We start from the raw sequence: 8817 nt of genomic DNA, 5'->3' as shown, positions 1-8817 counted from the left end.
TATTCCTTTCATATGTTGAATTACAAGGGTTTGTCCATAAAATGAGTCTGTGTAATAGCTTAGGGATGAGTGAGAATTTCCTTTCAGTTGGTTTTGATAAGAATTTGACACAATTGGGATTTTTTTTCATATTCAGAATAGAAAGAACTTGAGATTACAAAAATGAATGGGGTAGAAACCAAATAGACAGATTTGTCCTTTCAGGCTAAAGACTTTGACATCTTGGCTTTGGTTTGGAATTCCTGTGCATTTGAGGAAGGTTGTGATCCTGAATTCAGTTGCCAACTCATCTGACATATTCCCCATTTTTAATAGTCACATGGCAAATAGGTACAACTTGGTCCTGGTCATGTAGTGATTTGGTTGATTCATGCAGGCTAATATTTCACTTCAGTTTGTTTTTATAAGAATTTACCAAAATTGGCAAATTTCTTTATATTCAAGAGAGGAACAACCTATTATTTTAAAAAGAATGAAATGTGGGAGGAAGCAAAACTGATAGAGTCATCTATCCCTAATTTCCATAGATGAGATTGGAGGTCTTGGGTTTCTGTTTATGTCTTGTGAGACTGTACCTTCCAATAAACACATTTTAATGAAGTACCATTTTCTCCCCAGATGGCACTAATTAAAATCATCATCAGACTAGAAGGGTTTGAATGCATTATCCTTACAGGCATAAGAGTAACTTCAAGTAAGCTTGCTGATTCTTAAACGCTGTGTCATATTGACCGCTGGCACAAATGAATTCAAGGTCCCAGATACAAGCTACCCCCTCCCCTTCTACAACAACATAACACAGAATCTTTTCTGCACTCACAGCAGCAACATCAAATCCTTCAGTAACAAATGGATTCCTGTTCTTGCTTGCTTCCAGGCACACATGAAGTCGGAAACTACAAGCAAAAATATACACTCTGTCTGCATTACAAACACTAACAGTTCAAGGAAAAGATTCTGGGACTCAATGTGAATAGAATTCTAACAGGCACAGAGGAGCAAAATGAAGTCAGTTGCTCAAGTGCACTGGCTTGGAGGGTTCCTGGTGACTCGCTTGACTGCACTGGGTAATATTATGCCAGCAGATAATGAAGAGTTCTCATAATCACAGCCTTCTTCTCTTTGCTCCAGGATAAAGACATAAACATTTGCTGCCCATCATCACTGTTTCTAAGATAACCATCATTTGTACAACATGTAACATCTCAATCAATTGCTGCCTTCCCCTGTGCTGTTTGCTACCCTCTTGTCTCCATTTGGCAGGGGCCAGAAAAGAATCCTTCATGCTTTGGATTCAACTGAAGCAGCTCCTGTGTATGTCCCCATGGAAGTTCAGCGGTAACTGAGGATTGCAAATACCTGACATTACCTATGCAGATCAGGAAAGGTCAAAGCTAAAATCACCAAAAGGATTTGATTGAAGGAAGGGCTCAGCACTCCAAACCTGCTTTTAGTACTAGGCTAGGATTTTGAATTGATTCATTTGCATTGCTTTCTTCTGTGAAGGATAATCACCTGGACTCTGTGGATACATCTGCTTCAGAAATTACTGCTCTTAATCTGTACTACTATATGAAAACTACAGGGCCAATAGGAACATTGCTTGAGATCCATATCTGGTAGCAACTTTTTTCCACATTTTTGCTCTACAGTAGGTGTAGGGGGCCTGATCCAGGCTGGACCCAAAGTGGGGGGAAGGCAGAACTCATAATGGCCTGTGCCTACTCTAAAGTTAACATGATGAAGAAAGATAGTTTTTTGATACAGATTTAAGGTAATGCCTGTTTTGGTCCACAGAACAGGATGTACACTACACAGATGGGAAATTAATGTGCTGGTTATATTCCATTTTATGTCAGCTCAATGTTTAAAGGGATGCACAATACAAGATTGGGCCCATATTATTCTCAGCTCAGCTAGGGAAGGTTTATTACTATGGTTATAACCCTCTCTAGAATAACCAGGGGAAGCATTAAACCTTTATGGTGCATTATCTTTGTAGTCTGGGATTATTGTTTATCACTGGGCCCAGGTATATACTTTATCATTTTATAATTCCATTCTCATTTTCTAATTATATTTTCATGTTCTAATTAATAATTATCACCAGGTGAAAGGAATGCCAAGATTAGCCTAACAGTTTGGGAGGCTTATGGATAAATGTCTTCTACATACTAATTGAAATTCTACCCAGCCTTAAGAACCCATACCCTTATTTCTCTTCCTTTCAACCTTCTATTTTAATATCAGCACAGGATAAATGGATGTTGACGATTAAAAACAAAAACAAAAACCATGAATATCACCCCCTAAAGTTATAAAGCCTAAAAGAAGGCTAAAAACCATACTTTCACTCTCAAGTGCAACTCTCCAACCTGAAATCCATGAAGCTACCCTGGCATTCTTGGTTTGCTATGGGAACCCAAGTGGCTCAGCGCTTTTAGTATTGAGCAGCTTCCTCATTTCCTTTTCATTATTATTCTGTGGTTTTGCTGTACCCCACATTCTGCTTTAATTCAGAGAATATCTCACAACAGCTTCTGGACTATGCATGGGATTGGCAACTGCTCTGGGTCATGTGTTCCCCTTATCCGCCCACCCATCACAGTGCATGGCCTAGAGGATTAGGAAACCTCTCTCAGCCTATTTCAGAGATGCTCAGGGATGGAGTGGGATTGTCTCATCCCGGTAGCGAGTGGCTCAAAGGTATGGAGGTGTAGCAGCAAAGGGGTGGAACCAAAAAACAAGCAATATATGTCGTGAAGATCTTGTATGGAGATTATCAGGCGAGGAAGAGATGTGTTCCTGCCAAAGAAATCTTATTGCCCTGACCTTCTGAAGTGTAAATGGCTGGCAGCTAGAAGAGCAGGAGCTGGTGGGGTAGATGGAGGGGCATCCCACCATACACCCTTCAAAAGATCTTTTGTTTCCCTCTGGACCTGGAGGTGCTTCACTGTTTTCCCTGACTAGTAGCCGAGACCATCACTCTAAGGAGTCCTGCTATATACATAATATGACAGCAGGAGTATGCTTCTTGTTTTATTTTAGATGGTGCACTACGAAGTCCATCTGCCTGACAGTTGTGGTGCTGAGTGGGTTGTTATGCTTTTTCAAGCTGTTGCTATATTTTCCCTGCTTCTTTCTCCTTCCTCTCTGTATCACAGACCCCTTTCCCTCCCCTCTCTCAAATAAACTTGCATTTTATGTCAGTGTGGTTTGTGGGTGAGTGGTGGGCTAAATCTGGTGTCTAGACCACAGGGCAGAGTCAGGGACCAGAGTGGGGACTGGCTCAAGGAAAGAGTGCTGGAGAGGACATCCTCTAGCCCTCTATTACACTATGAACAGTGCTAGCATAGCATAGCCTCAAGCTCGTATTGTCAGTAGCTAAGCCTTAGAGAAGGCCTTTCAGTCTTTTAGAACGTGTAACAAACTGCACAAAGACTGGTGAGTGGGGGGAAAGCATTTGGGGAAAGGGGCAGGCCAGATGTGACCATCTGGGGAATCACTGAAGGCTAGATTGGGACCATGGAGGATCAGATTGGGATCCCAGGAGGGCCGGCTCTGTCCCTTCTCCATCCCTGGCAAGCTATCAGGACACTGGTTAACACATTGCCAGAAAAAAGAAAGAAACTTGAAGCAATCACGTGACTCAGCTGATGTGAGTTAGGAGCACTTGAACACATATGCATGCATTTTAAAGTAAAATGCAAAAAAGGAATTATTACTGGGGTTGTATGATTGTACTAGGATTCTCTTTTACATTATGATTGCAATAATATAAAAGACGGAGATACTGCATGAATTAAATAATTGCACAGGAAGGGCTCTTCATGTAATTCCACGAACAAGGTTCCTCTTCAAATATTTTTAATCAATGCATATATGCAATGGTTAGTCCTCTTCCAACCCATGGGAGATGAAAAGGCATGGATTGAAAACATACACAGCAATTGGAACTGAATCTGAATTTTCTTTAACCAAAAAAGGATTAATGTGGGATTGCTAATGCTAGTTCACAAACATGCTTAGCAGGTAACTTGGAATGATACATTTTAGAGAGAAAGACAGACAAGATTTTTCTCGAATATCCCTACTACCACATTTGGCTTGGATATGAGACACCCAAATTCAAATCTTTGTATAGCTATAAAGCTCAGTTACTGACTTTGGATAAATCCCTGCCTAAGAGGATTACTGTGAAGCCAAGATACCATTTGAGATTGTCCTTACAAGTGTTACAAACAATGCAAAGATTTTATACGGGTCTCTGTTGTTTCAGCCGAAGAAACAACCTGTTCTCCTCCTTAGCATATCAACCTTCAAGGTTCACAGGCTGTCATACAGACAGGCTGCTAGTGCCCAGGCTCCTGTCTAATAGGATAGCATGGCTCCACTGCTATATTCATTACTGAGGGACCACATGAGAAAAGCCCTGCTAGATCAAACCACAGACTGATCTCTTCACCCAGTGGCCAGTCAGTTGCATATGGGAAGCCCAGGTTATGATATCCATTTTCTCCACCCCTCGCCTTTTCTAAGATAAATGACCCCATGTATCATCACCTGGCTCTGTACCTTTTCCATCTCTGCAGTGCTATGTTTTAGGTAAAATGATACTGAAAGAGACAACAGCAGGAAGGTACTCAATGTCTGTGAATTTTTAGCTCTAGTGCTGGTGTGGGTTTGAGGCAAAGTCACTCCATTTAGGAACATCACCTTGAACATCATCCCCCTTCTTAAGGATTGGAATAAATATTAAATGCTCAATATAAATATTGAACATTTCCTGTCCATGGCCCATTACTTTTTCCCCTATATTTGTTGCATATTCACATTAGTATTTGGACCAATTCAATCTCTGCAGTTCGTAATAGTTCCACCAACACTTTAACTATTCTGGGTACTTTATTTTTTCTAAGTGTTTTCAGAGCAACTTTCACTTTGCTTTCTAGTATTATAGGTGCTTCCTCACTGGATTCCACTTTGAAAATGCATGTCATCTTTTTAGCTCTTTTATATAGTTCTTATGTATATTGTTTCCACCTTCTCTTTAATTTCTCCTGGTGAGATAGTATGTTCTACTGTTTGTCCTTCCTATTCAGAACCTAGGTTTGAATTTCCTTTTGATTGCTAGGATCTTTGGATAGAGGTCTCTTGTTTTTTCTTCTTGTGTTGTTCTTTTCTGTTCTTTGTACTGATCACTGTAATCATTCTTCTTGTGCTATATGATACCGTAAAGTTACATTCAGGATTCTTACCCTATTTCTGTCACATTTTGCTTTTGTTTTTCACTTGTCCTTATCAATTGAGTGCTTCTTCTGTCATCCATCTAGGCTTTTTTCTTTCTTTTTTGTTACAGGAATTGTCTTTTTGCATCGTTACCTATCAATATATCTGGTTTCAGTGCACAGTTCTTCCGGCTCCTAGTTGTTTCAGTTCAGTAATACATTTTTCCCTGTATGTGGACATGAAATCCCACAGGAATATTATGAAAGTTATATTTTTCACCAAGCTTCTGTTAGTGATCTTTTCCATCTTTACTTTTATTTTTGATATTGAGAGTTCATGGTCACTATCATAATCTGCTCTTGGCCGTGTTTTGGCAGCAAGAATAATATTCTACATCTCTTGCTTCCAATTGGAAGGGTCTATTTGATCTATATTGGCTCTCTGTCCATGATACAGTTGTCTGATCAGTTGCCTGAAGTATGGATTTGCAATAAACAGATTGCTGGTTTCAGGGAATTCTATAAATCATTCTCTGACTTCATTTCAGACCCCTAGGTCAATTGATACTGTGTTGTTTCCTACTTCTGTGTTCCAGTCAGCTATGATTGCCAGCAGGTCTGTTTTGGTGTGTTATCAATTTCTCCTTTGGTGCCTGCAAAATTTCTTCTTCTTCTTCTTCTTCTTCTTCTTCTTCTTCTTCTTCTTCTTCTTCTTCTTCTTCTTCTTCTTCTTCAGCAGCAGCAGCAGCAGCAGCAGCAGCAGCAGCAGCAGGAGGAGGAGGAGGAGGAGGAGGAGGAGGAGGAGGAGGAGGAGGAGGTGTTACTGGTGCTTAGACATGAATGACAGTTATGTTGATAGGTTTTCCAAGAATTTTGATTGATACTATTTGGTTGGACTCTTCATCATAGCCCCTTAGTGCCTGTGCTACATGTTGCCTCAGTTTTAGATGCAGCCACTTTGTTTCTTCTAAGTTTGTCATTTGCGGAGCAAAACACATTGTGTTTGTCTTACTGAAAATGTCCCATTTTATTCTGCTCTAGTTTGCTCACACCAAGTACCACCATGCTTAACTGTCCAGTTTCTTGCTTTCCAGTTTGCCTTGATTCATTCACATTCCATGTTCCAATTGCATGCATTGTATAGCAGTGGACTTTCCTTTTGCTTCTAGGCATGTCAGCTGGTAGACTTCCTTTCAGCTTTGAACTAGACATCTCATTAGTAGCAGCACTATTCATATTTGCTTTTACCCAGTAGCTGCCTGAGCAACATCTGAGCTGGGAGTCCCATCTTCTGGCACTATCTCTTCCTTCATCTTGGATTGTTTCCTCACAGGATTTTCAAGGGAAGAAACATTCAGAAGTGGTTTACCATTATGTCCTCTGAGAAGTACTAACAAGAGTTAGCTTGAGCATCACTGCCATTGTCTGTGAAAGGACTTCTGCTACCAGCTACCACTGCTGCCCAGTTGCTGCTCTTCAGGAGTTCCTCTGCCCCGATCACCGTGAGAGGTATCCATTCCCCCCTGCATGTGTGACTGTTGCTCCTGAAGAAGGTAGATGCAGCACAGTTTGGTGTCTCAGCTTTGTGTTTCATTCTGACTTGTGTCACCCTTCTACGGGACCAGCCTAGTAAGAGCATCTGACATCCTGGCAGCATTACTCTTGCCTTCTCTGACACTTTCAAGCCCCTCACCATTTAGGTACAAATCCAAAAGCAGATACGTTTCTCCAAACCTTTCCTATAACTATACAAATTAGTAGCATGGATGTATGGAAATGAGGTATCATGCATTGTTTATTCAAGAAACAATATCATCACTATAGATGGCAAAATTATATTTGGCTAAAGGAAAAAGAAGCACCTGAGAATGTATAAGATATTTTCTCTCTGTAACGTACATCACATTTCTGGTGTGAATCATCCTATTTCATGCACATATGGATTTTATATGTACACAGATAATAATGGCTTGAAAAATGATTTGCAAGCATGAGTTGGGTTTGAAGTGATTTACATGAATTTAATGACTGATCTGCTGCATATCTTTCATTGCTATAAAGATTACAAAGTGCACGTTATCAATTTCTTTCTTTTTACTTTCCCTTGCAAAATATTGTCAACGTATCTTAGGCTGTGTTTGGGCAGTGTTTCAGATTATGATGATCTGCACATCCAACAATGCCTATCTGACCTTCACAAAAGTAACTTTAATTTATCATGCTGGGGTCATTTCTTTGCTCTAGTCCATCCTTTCCACAGATGAAATGTGCACAGAACTAGCTGTGCATGTAAAGGGAAAGGCACTGACAGTCCAGGAATCTGCTTTATCCACAGTCCATACATTTGGATTCTGTGCTCATCTATGCAACAGACAGGACTTCAGAAGTCTGTGATGCAATGGAACAATCATGTAAGCGGGACAGGAATCTAGAAAGGTTTGATGAGAGTTTATCTGCATGGGATGTTATGGTTTGGAGGAGGTGAACAGGCAATTAACATGGGCCATCTAGCAAGGTTGGCATTTAAAACAAAGCCTGAGGGCAAATGGGGAAATAAGGGGTAATTTTTGTAGCTAGTTCTTGCTCAGAGAGGAAGAGCTTTATGGGCAGAGTGTGGCTGGCTTTAAAGACAGGCAAGGTCATTGCCCTAGCTTCTTGAGAGCTTTCATATATTTTCTTGCCTTCTGGAAGACACAGACTTCTCTGCTGATCCTACCCGGGCCAAAAGCTTTGTGGTGCAGTGCTAAAAGAATTTGTTTTCAAGGAATGAGAACCCTTTCAATAGAATAGGATCTTCTAGCTGCTACAGAGCTGGGAGCCTTCTGAGCCAATGCAAAGACTGGCTGAGTATGCACTACAATTGGGGAAAACAAGTGAGGAGCCCCCACTCCCCCTGCCCCAAGATGCAGGTTACCATCTTGTCTGAACCAGGCAAAGTGCACAGTGGAGCACCATGACTACAGCAAGCCATGGGACGGGTCTGGGGTGTTTCAAAGCCACCATGGACCTCACCAGGGTCAGGTGACATGGCAACCCACATGCAATGACGGTGTGGCAAAAACCATACGTTTTTCGTTCAGTGACTTGCACTTGTCTGGAGGTGTGAGTAGAGCTGACCACCTGTATAGTAGTAAAATGCAGGTTATTTATACAGAAAAGGTAGCACAGAAGAACCTATGAATATTCCTCTTAAAAGAATCACATGAGGTGATCTGCCAATGTTTAGATGGTTGTAGACCTTCAAGGCCACAGGATACCATCCCACTCCGTCACTTTTGACCTTTCCTCATCACTAGCTTTGCAGTCAGTCTGCACTGGGAAAAGAGTGACGGGCCATCCACAGAAGCAGCAAATTCATAGAGAAAGAGGTAGAATGACATCCATGTTTGAGATTTTGGCTTGTCACTTTTGCTTTTTGATGACATTACACCAGTGTTACTCCTTCACCAAGAAGAATATCTTGAATTCTGGTTATGTTTGGATTTGAGCACTTCAGCTTGCTGTCAGTTTAGCCTGTCTCACAGGAACAACAGCAACAAATCCTACAGCACTTTAAAGGCAAACTAGTTTACTATGGCATAAGCTTAAC

Source organism: Varanus komodoensis, unplaced genomic scaffold (genome assembly GCF_004798865.1).
Source record: "Varanus komodoensis strain SLA01 unplaced genomic scaffold, ASM479886v1 scaffold4, whole genome shotgun sequence".
Lineage (NCBI taxonomy): Eukaryota > Metazoa > Chordata > Lepidosauria > Squamata > Varanidae > Varanus > Varanus komodoensis.
This window is presented reverse-complemented; position numbering follows the sequence as displayed.